Here is a 14,318-nt window from a genome sequence, read left to right on the forward strand (position 1 = left end):
AAGGCAATCGGGAGTTGCAATAATGTCAACTCTTACCAGAGCCACAAGTGTTACTACCAGACCGCCCACTAGACAGCAAGTGACCTGTTCTGCATTAACAATTTCCAAATGCATGGCGAAGCCTACCAAGTGATGAGCACGCCTTTGTTTTTGCTGGAGTACGTTTACATGTGGTATTCGGTTACCTGTAATGAACACACCTGGGAGGCAGTCATCCGTGAAAGCATATTGGGGGGGTGGGGGGGCGGGTGGTCAAGTGGGGGCCCCTGAAATGACGTGCAGACGGACGTTATGACGGCTGTGGGAGAAGATTCATAGCCGCGTGGCCTGGCTGCTTGCTGTGTGTCTTCATATTTTGCGGTGGGCATATTTTTGCTTGTCCGGAATTTATTACATTCACCCTATCGTCGTACTGTCACGGGACGAACTGTCCGTTCGGAATTGTCGTAGGGCACAGTGCACGTTTGAGAATGGCTGGCGGAGAGAGCCATCGGGGTACTTATGAGATCAAATGAGGCGATCTTTTGCTATCTGCACATTGGGGGCACACATTCACTTACACCCTGCTCCAGAAATACGTTCGTAGTAACAGCAGTCGAACTAGAGCTAGAATGTAACCAAATTAAATGAAAAAACATTTCATGTGCATGCACTTTTCCAAGTTGAGTGGCACAAGTTGATTCTAGGTCAGAGGTCGTCTCAGTTTAGCGTTGCTCTGGTGTGACAAAAATATGTACCACCCTGTGAGAAGTCAATATTGGTTGTGGAAGAATAAGCCTCTGGGCACGTGGAAGGATAAGCCTCTGGGAACGTGGAATTCCCACCACTGGCTCAGCACTCACCGAAGGAGATGAGTGCCTTTCTCGTTTGAGCAGAGACAAATCTTCACTTGAGCTCTGATGTGCTGCTGAAATGAACACCGGCTGGAAAGCTGTGAGTGTGAGTGCCGCTCCGTGCACAGCGCCGTCCACAGAGGAAGCCATCAGTCTCGAGGCCGTGCCTCACCAATGGCCACGTGGACACGGGGAAAGTTTAAACAGGTCGCGGCACAACTCGCAGTTTTAGAGCGAGGCCGGTCCACAGCAGCCTCCCGAGGCTTTTGAAGCGATCGTAAAGCGGGTTTCCAAGAACGAGTACGGAAAAATGACTCCACTTGTAGCAACAGTATTCGCAGCTACGGCAGAAGATTTTTATTGGAAAAATAAAGTTGGAAATGGTTAAAACAAAATCACAGATTCACTGATAAAGACTGGGGAGGCCGTCATCAGGGAGTGGATTGACAAATGTACAATATTTGTGTGTCATTTTCACGACTCGCATTTTTATATTCACCAGCATTGGCATGAGCAATCGATTTCAGAGATGCACCTTGCGTCTTCGTCTTCATAGCGGCTCTGCCTCATGCGCATTCACCTCAGCTTTCCGCAATGATCCAGCATCTCCGCATCACCTGGCGCCTTTGCAGTGTCATAGCTACGGAGGAGGAATGTCCCTTCAGTTGCGGTGCTTATAATCAAATTGAAATTAAATTCTGATGGAGACACCTTTACCCGTGCGGCGTTGTGTTACACCAACGACCGGCACTTAACTCCTCATGTTCCTGGAAATAATTACACCGCTCTCCAATGTCATCCTCATTCGTATGAGCTCAGCTGCGGGGGACCATATCTGGAGCAATCACTTTGCTTCACGATTTGTGTTGATCATTGCGATTAATTATTAAGTGTGCTAAAATAAAGCATGGGAAACGCTGCGCGTGGCGCTGTTCTACATGGGCTATCAGACAGTACGGTCCGTTCAGCCAGGGAAGCCTCGCCGAGTCTCGAGACTCAATTTTCAGGCAGGTCCTGCATTGGGATGTTTGGCGACATTTCTTGAGTTGTTTTGCTTGAGGGAGGCAGATTCCACTACCCAGATAATATGGAGCATACGTGCAGAGCGTAAAAGGTAAAAAAACAGGTCAGCAAACCACTTTTGTGTGCTACCGTATAGTGGCCACCGCGCGGCTCAGCTAATTGTGAATATCACTTTTTTGACACTCTTGAGTGATCCGTTAACCCCTCCTCCAGAGCAGGAGTAATTTACCAGGAAAACATATAAACTGGAAGGGCTTCATGGTTTTTAAGCCAAATACGATATTGTATTATCCTGCTTCTCAAAAAAGGACAGTACAGAGGTGTATGTGTATCTCATAGAGCAATCAGGGGTTGCGAAACTAAGGCCTGTGACTTAATTTCACACGGCCCATGACCACATGAGGCCTAGCACTTCGAAACGGCCGTCAAACGACATTCATCCGTCACTCATTCATCTGAGTTTAACTAATCGGGTACTAGAGGGGCATCTATTTGACATGGCAATGCTGTGTTGCTAATCTTTGTGCCACGGAAAGGGCCTCTTCTCGTGCCGCAAGTGACCGTGGTGCGTGTCAATGTGTACCCTGCCAATATTGTTTGAAAGTCATATTTGAACTTCAGCCAGGAAAAAGGTTCCCCACCCCCGTCTTAGAGGAATGGATATGATGGTGGAAAACATCCCGCACACCTGTAATTCATAGGCATAGGGTGTGAGTGACTGCGCACGGTCGACAAAGGTTTAATTCTGATCATTTGGTTCCATGCATTATTAACGCGCTTATCCAGGAATATCCTGTTACTGTAATGGAGGCTGGGTGACCAGTGCGTGACTGTTGGGGTCGCCCCCTTCCCTGGGATTCAAAAACATGGAACGCACGAGAAGAAGAACATCTCACAATACCGTAAGAGGGGTCAACAATCGTTATCGCGAGCAGCGTATTATTACGTAACCATTGACTCTGGAAGACTGGAACACATTTTCCAGGATGGCAGCTACCTCTCAAGGTGTACGATCCTTCGAAAACCCAGGATAACTGACAACCCGAGTGAATCTCCTACAGAAGTACATTTCTACCCAACGCTTCATTTCAGCTGGGTCTGTCCAAAAATGAAAATCCCAAAAGGCACGCGACACCTCTCGCTGTGACTACTCATCGCATGCCGTCTGGAATCTACCAGTGACGTGGAAAACATTCAATGAGAAATGAAGCCCCCGCTTTTATCCGGACACTGCACCAAGCAACGTTCCCACATAGGGAATGTCCCCGGCTCCTCGCGGTGTCCCGCGTTTGTGAACGTGGCCTCATCGTCGCCTGTTCGCGATGAACAGTCCACTGAGTTGTTCACCGAGTGTCCTCGTCGTCGCCCCGGTGCTCGCGGCAGGTCAACGCCACACCGCGGCCTGTCGGTGGGACACGTCCCTGCAATCCGCAGTGCATTCGTTTGACTTCAGCCTCATAGCTAGTGGGGTCACAGGACAGGTGAAACCAACACAACATCTGACGTGTGCCACTCAACCATTGCAACCAACATCGAACCGACACTGCGTGCGGTGTTAAGGGGCTGGCGTTAGAGCTGTAGAACTGGAGTTATGCATTGGGAGAGGCGCATCACAGCTGGCCCAATGCTGACGTTTACATTTGGAGTTACGACAAAAAAAATCCACTTATGAGAATAGATTTTCCCCTTTTTTTCTGGCAACAAATAGGCAAAACCTATTCTCATGTTTTGGTACTGGCAAAGGAGGTCCCATGATGTCATCCACTTATGCAAGGGGGGGGGGGGATGAAATCTGCATTCAAAACTGAGGTTTGTAAATATATGCGCTGGTCTGTGGTGGGGTCTGTGTTCGTGCTAGGGTTCGAGCGCCGCTCGGGTTTTGAGCTGTAATGAGACAACACGTGGTCAGCTACCGGTATTAGGGTGACAGCGAGGCGCATGGTGAGTGCTGGTGTCGGAGCAGAGCAGTCCCCTCCCCGCGCGCGCTCAGCCAACCTGCCCCTCCTCACCACTTCGCCCACCAGTCCTCCTCTCGCTCTCGGCCCGCTCGCCCTTCCCTGGCTCTCAGCTTCTCTCGGCCCAGCGGGCTGGCAGCCCCATGGCGAGTCCGTGATAGGACGATGAGAATCTGCCCTCAAGGTCTTCTGAACACACGGGGTAGGGTTAGTATTTTGCATCGCTCTGCATCGTCACCATCATAATGATCATCGTGATTTTGTGTCGCACGTGTAAAGTTTAGATCAACGATAACCGTGCTGTCGGCGGCGACGATGGTTAGTGTAACGAGTAACAATGCATGGCTCAGCTGTCATTTAAATTGCTCAATGCGTGTTTCGTGCGCACACCGGCTTAACTCAGGACATTCAATTCGACTCACGGTTTGATTTATGGTAAAGCCGAGTAACGATCTGGCTAAAGTTGTGTCGTCAATACCCTGCACCACTCGACACAACCAAACAAATGAAAGTGTCATCTGTGCAAGAGTTTAAGAACGCGTCAATTGTTATTGTTTCAGCTCACTCACCGGTGAGTTGGACAACAATTTTCTTCATTCTCAGGACCGATTATTATCAATAAGATAATCGGAATATCTAATCGCTAAATTGGGTCGTGAGAATATAAAACTCACCGATGAGTGACCTGAAACAATAACATCTGGCGCGCTGTTAAACCCTTGTAAAGGTGACAACTTCGCTGTGTCGGGTGGTGGGGGGTCTTAACGACACAAGATCATTGCTGCGTGGCCTAATCAACTATGGATAATAATAATAATATTAGCGGCAAAAACACGCGTGTTAAGCTCATATTTTACGAGTGACTCACATTCATCTCAGGTGATACACCTTTAATGACCGGTGGGTTTGTGTTTACTTGTGAATGAAAGAACACAACCGTGCCGACTTGTGTGTGTGTTTAAATATAATCAGCACGCGCTGCGTGAGCGTATGCAGGAAGAGAATAAAATACGGCTCTCTGTCAATCCACTGCTGGATGAAGGGCTCGCCACGCTCTCAGTTTTCGGGGGGTTGCTTGACCATACTTCACTACTCTGATCAGTGCAGGTTGGTGGAGGGATGGTGGCGAGGGGGTGAATGGGAGACTTGGAAACTCTTCAAATATAACTCGGCGCTGCCAGGAATCCAACGCAGGTGGCTGGTGCACAGCACAGCACGCGAACCACCAGCGAGCATGATAGAATCACAATTCGTACGCACGCTTGTGGCGAGCGGTGGCGCAGTGGTTAGCACGCTGCGCTCTGAATTCCTTGAGTTCGATTCCCAGCCACGGCTCACATCCGTGGCGAGTGATGTCTTGCACCTGTCCTGCCCCGTCCCCCTGTCAACCCGCGCTAACCAGGGCGGTGAAGTATGGTCAAACAATCCGGGTGACCAACACGGTTCAGCAGTGGATCGGAAAAAGGGGTGACGCACCACCGGGACGATATCTATACCGGGCTGATCAATCCGAACCTGTGCACACCCTGTGACGGGCGATTAATTAATTGATTACTGAAGCAGCCAAACGCGGTCGCATCATTAATTGAGGCTGTGTGAGCTGGGGGAAGCCTCTTAGACCTTTACGTCGGAGAGGCTTCCAGTAAACATCGCTCCTCTCTCCCTCCGAAGCTGCGAGAAGTCTGCGCTGCTGATTGTCACGTAAACTGCCGTTGATGCTATGCCGTGCAGTACTCATATAACGGCGCACAGCACTTTGTCAATGACGGCCTCCGCACGTTGTGTCAATCATGAGGGATGCTTGACCATACTTCACCACTCTGGGTAGCGTGGCTTGATTAAGGCGGTGCCCAGGATCGGTTCAAGATATCCCTGACCACGGATGGTAGCCGTGGCCCGGAGTGGAACCTAGGTCGCCGGGTGTAGTGCTCAGTGCGCCCGACTGCGCCACTGGTCGATGCACCTGAATTGTGACTTTTTCTCTCAGTGAGTTGAGTTCCACCCGTGACTCACCTACACGCAAAACGGACATTGACACGAGCATCGTAAGGAGCTTTCAATTCAAGTATGTTGGCCAATGAATGCACAACCGCGCCTTACATTGATTAGCTGGATGATGGTATAAGCCTGAAGTCATTACCGAAGTGCGCTATCTGCTGTGAAGTCGACCTCCTCAAAGACCCGACATTGCAATTGCTCCCTGCCATGGGTAAGGCAGAATTGCCTCCTCACTTACGGGCACTGCTCAGAGCTCAAATGGAGCAGGAAAACGCCGATGGGTGGACCTGACGTTTCTGCAAATCTCACTAAGACGTCGCTCATGAACCAAGCGGGAGATACATCTCGATGAAGACGGAGCCCAAAAGGATTTAAACAAACCTGACCTTGATCATTGGATTTTTACCCTTTTTATCTGGCAACAAAACTGACACCTTTTTAACAAGGAGTCATGTTTGCATAGACCACAATACCTGCAGTCGTAATGCAAACAAAAAACATAACTCTGATAATGTATGCACTGTCCTTGAAGTTTATTGGTCCACACCCGAGACAGCTTTCCTTAGAGCCTAGTCTCACATGGTTTTGTTGCCAGATAAAAGGGTAAAAAAACAATTATCATATTTTTTACTGGCAAATGAGGTTCCAATGGTGTAAACCTGACCTTGTGAGATAAGTGCAGGGACACTGGCTGCGAAGTTCCCCACTCTCAGCATAACGTTGTCGTGAGACGAGTAAATTACAAGTTGGAGCTGTTGCAGAAAGCAGTGCATCACCCTGTGTTAGAGAACGGCACTTGTCGGTGGTCTCACTGAACCGTGTGTGACGTATCTTCAATTGTTAACCCACACGTGGGAAGCTGCACTGGGAGACGATCCTGAATAGAATAAAACGAATAAACTGAGACGTGATGCGCAGTCACTGGTGAGCAGGTTGAGACAGTCAACTCGCTCCACTCGGAGAAACGCGCTTTCATTTAAAAAAAATGTACTCGTGAACTCGCTGTTGCAAAGCTGTGTGGGTACAAATCAATTGTAAGCTGAACTCCGGTCTGCCTCTCCACATATAAATTCACGTAATGTTTTTGGTCCATCGGCCTACTGGCTCTCCCGGCCAATATTCGTCAGCATTTGTTTAAGGGAGCTGATTCTTGCGAGAGTCAGTTTCAAAGACAATGCATATATGACCAGATCGTGTTTATATTTTCACGTTCACCACAAGTACGTGTGGTTAATGCAGACATGATTCCTTGAAAATGTTTCTATTTGGTGTTTTAACATATTAACACCTGTTTTAATGCCAGAAATTGTAAAACCTATTATTATATAGAGTCAGGCTTGTTCAACAAATTCTGCAGTGTAGACATGGACGGCTGAAATCTGGATTCGAACTCAGGTTCTCAGCGTCACGCGACTACCCCCAAACTCCACGCCTCTGTGTACCTTGCCCCATTGACTCTCTGTGTTGGACTCTTATCTTCCTTCAGATAAAGGAATTGTCCCACTGATCGTTCCCTGTCTGAGTCGTAGTTTCCCAGAGTATGAGCTCAGTGATCCGTGCCAGACGCGCTCCGCCCGCAGGCTGTCGATCCAGCTGTCAATGGACGTTCTGACATTTCAATATTGATACGTGCCAAATTAGGGGTGTTTATTTAAAAAAAAACATTAATTCAGCCCAATGCGTGCAAGTGCTCAAGGCGCCGCATTGCAAATGCCCTAAGTGTAAGCTGAAGTTCATAAACTCCCGATCAGCAAGATTCTGTCTTGCCACGTGGAATTTCAATAAAGCAGCATTTTAGTCAATTAGGTTAAGCACGAGCCTCGCGAACCCGCGTGCTTTTATGTTTTTGTTCGCAGAATTTAGGCAGGAAACACCGTCGTCGTGTTGGTCTCATCAGCAATGCGTGTGGCCCGGCGAGACAATGGGTTTCCAGCCACTCGATATCAGAGTCGTCACAGTGCGTCCTTTTAAATCGCATTACGTCTTCCCTCCCTCTGTACTCCCGAAAATTCCGCTTGATTAAAAAGGCCCAGATTACGTTTGTTTTAGGCATTGCGTGCAGCGCTGATGATGAAGAGGTGCTGCTGGTAAGGTTATTTTCGGCCTGTGCGTGTATGCAATACTCACTTTTGTGGTATGTTGAACATAAGGTGACGATGCATTTGCTATTTGTGACTTCAATTCGCATTGACCAGCGTGGTGAAGTATAGTCACATAACTGCCTCCCATTCCCGTCTCTCACGACGTTGGGAGGCACTCATCCAGCAGAGGATCGAGACAAGGGCTGTTCGTGTACACGTTATTGTGTAGGCTATTATACGCACGCGCGCGTGTGTGCGTAAACGTTGAAGGTGTGTGTGTGTAGGCGTACACGTGTAACCGTACACTTCTATACGCCCGAACATAGCCGCGCTAATGCGATTAAGATCATGGTTAACGGTCGTCGCCTGGATATACTTTCGCTGATCAAGCAGCACAGAGCTTCTCAATCGCGTTGACGTTACAAGCTTCCCACTCGTCCACCGTCGACTCAGACCCGTGATCTCTCCGAAATTAATGAAATGCAGTCGCGCCCGCCCAGTGCGCTCTTGTTGTGCACAGACTGGAGCCTCGACCGCGAAGTTCAACACCTCTGGCTTGCCACTTGCTGACGCCAGATTCACTTTGTACAAACGCTCATTTGCGAGTGAGGGCACTTTGATTTTCGTTCGCTGATGACGATGCTCACGATGACGATGAATTATGATTACAGGAGGCGTTTCCAGAGAAGCTCACAATTATACCGGACTACTCATGCGAAGCAATCCGCGGTCGTGTTGTATAAGCTATTCTGTTGCAGCTCTTTTTTATCGCGTGTTTTTGGGTATTGTCCGACGTGCTGCGAAGGGGGGGGGTGTCCGACGTTTCGCTCCGCGTGATGGGAGCTTCAGGAACCGAAGAAGAAAGCTTCCAGGAAACTGGAGCGAAACGTCGGACTTAATGTCAAATCCCACATCGGAGAGCTACGTCCCTGTTGATGTGTCGTGAGATCGCGGGATCTGCCATGACACGCGTTGTCAGTCGCCGCGTGCTGCGTGGCGATTTTCCCCAAATCACCAAAAAAAAGCCCCTGTAGATCCGGAACGCGATAAACCGGAGGGAGCACATTCGGATGCATGTGTCCGGTCACGTCATGTGCTTAGCGCGGTGCGCGCAGTGCATTCACACGAAGTTCACAACCTCGTCAACGCTCCATCATTCGCGTCCTCCTACCCCCTCCACTCCCCCCCCCCGGCGCCACCGTGCCAGCATGCGGCTCGTTCACTGCTCTCTGCTCTTCTTCTGTGACTGCAGAGAGTACGGGGGGGGGGGGGTGTAATTAGCCCCTCCAGTCCCGGGTGGGCTGGAGGTGGAGGATTGAACAGCTGGGTGGCGACTTCATTTAAAATGCACGGCAGGGGCGCCACGGTGGCTAGGAGATGTTAACTTCCTCGCTTGGTACACAGGAGGTCGTGGGTTCGATCCTGCTGTACATTTGGAGCGGCTTTTCCCTCCACATTTAGAAACGTGCGTTTAGAGTATTTGGCTGCTCTAAATGTTCACATCATAAGCCACTTCGTTGAGCTATCATTTGTGGCCAGAGCGCTTCTGAAAAATAGCTATATAGCTCAGTGGGCCTTACCAAGTAAAATAAAATAAAAATTGTTTAAATTCCTTGTATGAAAGCCCATTTACCCGATTAAGAATAGCTGACGGTGACCCGTGGTTATTGTTGGTTTATATAAATCATCATCGTCATGGTTACATCACGTGTTGATCAGTGTGATCGTATATGTATTGGGGAGGCTTACGTCTCGCAATGGATTAATGACCATGGGTGATGATAATGATGATGATGATAATAATTATTATGGTAATCATCTTCATGAGAGTGGTGTCGTTTGGGTCATGGGGGATGACAATCGTTGGGTTTGCTTCTCACCTGTCCGTGCACTTCGCCACGAGTGTATAATTTATCACCCTCCGCTTGGGTTTCACGAAAAAGTTGGCCGTGCTCCCCCCACACCCCCTTGATTTAATTGAACTCTCGCATTCAGCAGACTGCTGCTTTGATGTTATACAGTGCACAGTAATTGTCGATCGACCGGTTGCGTATGGCAGAGTGACATCTGGACAGAGCCCGCTTCTTCCCCAAACACGTCCGTTCAGCGAGCGAGAATTGTCCCAATGCGGCAACAGCCTCTCTCGTGCTCCCGCTAGTGGAGGCCCTTCGGGCAGAAGTGGCGTGAGCAAGCGATGCCGGGATCCACATTACCCTCCCTTAACTACAAGATGAAACGAGGGTAAATGAACCACCCGGTGAATGAGGCCTGCCGCTGGTGCCTTACGTTTGCTGGCGCGCACTGACTAATCAGAGTCGTACGCACCCTGCGTCCGTGATTCCGCAACCTCCGATTAGCACGGTTGGCTTCGTACGGTGGGAAAACACATTCCTGCTGCGGAGGGAGCTGGTAGGAACGTTGGGTTGCTCGGTCAATGGCCAGGGTCAACGGCGGCGTGGTGTATTCCGAAAATATGCCCGACTGTGAGGGCGGGCACAAGCCGGCGTGAGTAGGTTAAACGTTGGGTTATATAAGGGCACCACGGGGTGACCAGCCCCTCCCCACCCAGCCCCAACCTCCCCACCCAGCCCCTCCCCACCCTCCCCACCCAGCCCCTCCCCACCCAGCCCCTCTTCACCCTCCCCACCCAGCCCCACCCCTCCCACCCCCCACCCAGCTCCACCCTCCCCACCCAGCCCCTCCCCACCCTCCCCACCCAGCCCCTCCCTGCACGACGGACGGACGGACACAATAATCCCCTGTGGGCTGGTGTAACCAGGAGGTTCCTACCAGTATAAGTTCAACGTACAGTACATAGATACATAAACTTGTAATGGATTGTTTGTCCTACGTGGCCCGACTCGTTTAAATCGTCTCTGTCTCGTTTGTAAAGTTTTGTTCGCTCAGTTTATAATTAAAAATGTTAAACCAAAAAATATTTATGATCATCCATTAGAATGGATGATTATAAAGCCGTCGCCATCTTTGATGGCGCTGCGATGCAGACGCCCATTGAGCACGGGCATGTGAGCTGATGCCATCGCTCTTCCACGGCAGGTGCCCTCTTGGACGCCTTCACCACGTTGGTTGCCACTCCTCCGTTAGTCTTTGACCACCGAACTTTGCCCCTTCCCGTTCCTTCTTGCGCACGCGTCCGGCCAAAGTGCACTCGGCCTTTCTTAACACTCTCAACGCCGTTGTCTCTATTGTAAAAAAATAATAATTGACGGTTAGGCTAAAGCCAATTTTTTTTCATCATTTTCATACAAATATTGACACAGATCAGGGTCCCCTGGATGTATGGTGTCTCTAACTTGTTCTTCAAGTCATGGGTTCATCGTTCTGTTTTTCAGTCTAATGCCATGCGTTTACCTCTGCAATTCTTTGCACACTTTTCTCAGCTTTTGTTCTATTTTCTGTCAGTGTCCTTGTTTCTAGTTTACGTCACAGCAGGTCATATATATGTACTGGTACTACCATGGTTATACAACTTTCTGCTTTCGTCAAATTGCCATGTTTCCATTCACTACTATTCGTAGATTTCTAAAAGCACTGCAACCTAGCAGCGTTCATCCGCCTCATTACTTCATTATATTGACCTCAGGCTGCCCTGAATTTAACTGCTGCACGTATACGTACAATAGTTTTTTTTCCAGATGTGTAACTCCATTTCGGTAAAGTCACAGTAGGTAGAAAAATAAAATAAAACAAAAAATAATTTCACGGAGAAGGGAAGTAATAAAATAATAAAAATAAAACATAATAAAATAATTCTCACGACGTTTCGGCCACAACGCAAGCAGCCGTCCTCAGGTGAAAACCAGGTCTGTCGAGGCGACAGCGTCTGAATGAAACAGCACCACGACGTTTCCATCTCAACACAAGCGGCCGTCCTCAGGCGGAAAAAAAATCCAGCAGTGAAACTGCTGAACCACCAATATATATCTTCAATTGCTTAGCGAGATTATTTTTCTCGGAGTTTATTTTTGCTCACATATCGTGAGCCCTAATTATCCAGTAATTTATTTGTTTCATTTTCATTGGTTTTTAAATAATGACCGTCATCGTGAAATATGTGGTTAACATTTTCTCCATTTATGCTTACGTACAGTAATGATTTCTCTCACCCAATTGTTGGAAAACACCTTCGGATGTAGCTGTGAAAAGAAACATTGGCAAGAGTGTGCATCCTTGTTTATCTATCCAAATAAGGACAAGGGGCAGCTCTTGGACCTGATGGTATTACTGGACATCAGAAATTAAATACCTCATATAAATTTTAATTTTAAAAAAATGGAGACATAATTTAGTTGAATATTTACAGAGTCATTAGCTCCATATCACACCCATAGCAAGTGCTCACCAAGGACATTGGGAACACAATCATTATTCTGACAACCACCTGAGAAGTCCTGATTTAGAACATATGTCTCAACCATTTTAAACACAAACACAATCGGGGTTTTGGAAAAGAACAACCACCATGATCCCCCGGCCGTTGTAGACTACGAATAGACATTTGACTGAATTAAAATTGATAGTCATTCCAAGATCTCATCAACCAAGGCCTAAACAAATCAACATTTGGACAAAATGATAGAGATCGGACAGCTCCACTTGGGTTACGAGCAGTAACGATGCATGGTTACATGAAAATAGGTGTGTAGCACTGTACCGAACTGTAGTCTGGTATTCTCCATAACCACGCTCGTGATTGTTGTGTTATGCATTATACAATTTTCGTAGACCTAGGGACGCATATCTTAAAGAGGTGGTCGTTGACTATTACATCCGGCAGTTCATCACCATTGCTTCAAGCAAGCCTGACTGCTGATGCGACACTATATGTCGAAACCGGTCAAGATTTGTTTTGCTTTGTATTGAATGAACGCTGCTAAAATTATACACTCCCAGAAGGCCGAGGTGCCGACAAATTGTGAATATAATACCTTGATATTTTTTTTACGTGAAGAGACATGGAAATGAAGGAGACATTGATTATTTATTTTGTAGCCTTGGTTTGCGTGAATACAGTTTCTGATGACCGTGTACCTCGCGGATCGTCCCTCGTCGTCTCATCTCGGCACCGCTTGGGGGCGCTAGGGGCATGCGCGTGTCGACTCGGCACGTTCGGTGCCCTTCATCAATAATAATCTCAGCCACAGACAGACTCGTGCAGGCGGGGTGGTTGTTGTTTTTGTTGTTATTGTTCTACTACCCAGAGAAAATTACTTTGCCTTCGCGGACTTCTTATCTGGCTGAGCACTCAGTGGTTGGTACCGACTACACTGCACGTCGTTGTGCGTCTCAGTGACCCACGGTTACAGACTCGACAAGTGATGGCCTTTGCGCACAAAAATCTCAGTGATTAATTGGAACATTTTTGTCAATTCCATTCATGACAGTTGTTGTTTTTTTATATACGGGAATAACCGGGAGGAATCCTGAGATATCCCGTAACACGCACGAGAAGTTAACGTTCGAAGCTCCGCACAGATTGATTTCTCGATACGCTTGCTGTGATGCCATCTTTTGGCCACCTCGCAGGCCGGCGAGTTCTGGAGTTTCCCAAATGTTCTTGATCACGATTTGTCACCTAAATGATGCGGTACATCCCAGTAACTGGGATTCAACGAGGCTGCTACGCGTAAGGTGGCCGTGCGCGAAGTTGCAGGAGCTGACGTACAGTAAGTGCGTGGTGAGTCACTGTGTCATGCTGTTATTTCTGACGAGCACGGCTTGATGATTTAGCAAATACACGGTCGCGCTCACAAGAGGGGAGATGCACTGTCAGGTTTGTCTGCGCAAAGCCGGTGGCCCGTTTGCACTGGTTTAATTCGAAATCTTTAATCACCTGCACGGAAATCAAATTAGCGGTGATCCTCGCTCGGGCAAACAAGTCGGTGCAACGCTAGCCCAGCGCTCAGACGAGTGAGTGGCCGAGAGCGCACGCACACCTGTAAGGTGATCTCGCCGAGATCTCCGCGGCTCGGATGTCGCGGCGCGATCGTCGCTCGCGTGTCCCGATTAAAATCAACAAATGCCCTCGACTGACAGGGAAAAACAAGAATACACATTTATCCGCTGTGACCTTGGTTGGGGCTTGCTGTTTCAGCCCGCGATATCGCGTTGCCCTGCCGCCGTAGCGCACGCGAGGAAAGGGGGCGGTGGGGATGGTTTGCAGTTAGTTGCCAGCCACGTCAAAGCGACACGTTCTGCCAAGCGAGGCACCACCAACAGGTGATTCCACCCGAGAAAGGGACTCGCCAAGCCTGGCTCGAGCACAAACCGTGAGTCCGTCACCACCACTGCAGACAGACAGACAGACCCCCCCCCCCACCACCCCTCCAAGCTGCCCGCTCAACACTGCCGATGACGACTCCGTGCGATAGAGCGGCTCAACGGTGTGTCGACGATTCGGTGCTCGT

General features: G+C 48.8%; 1 long non-coding RNA gene across 1 annotated transcript; it reads right to left on the reverse strand.

The window, feature by feature from the left end:
• Positions 1–1,167: 1,167 nt before the first annotated feature.
• LOC133345965 (uncharacterized) lies at positions 1,168–4,397 on the reverse strand. Its single transcript, XR_009755493.1, has 2 exons — positions 3,866–4,397; positions 1,168–3,277 (listed from the first exon to the last, which is right to left on the reverse strand). It is a non-coding gene; the product is annotated as an uncharacterized LOC133345965 (long non-coding RNA).
• Between the last annotated feature and the right edge of the window lie 9,921 nt (positions 4,398–14,318).

This window comes from Lethenteron reissneri, chromosome 23, assembly GCF_015708825.2.
Source record: "Lethenteron reissneri isolate LAM-NWPU_2019-01 chromosome 23, ASM1570882v1, whole genome shotgun sequence".
NCBI lineage: Eukaryota > Metazoa > Chordata > Hyperoartia > Petromyzontiformes > Petromyzontidae > Lethenteron > Lethenteron reissneri.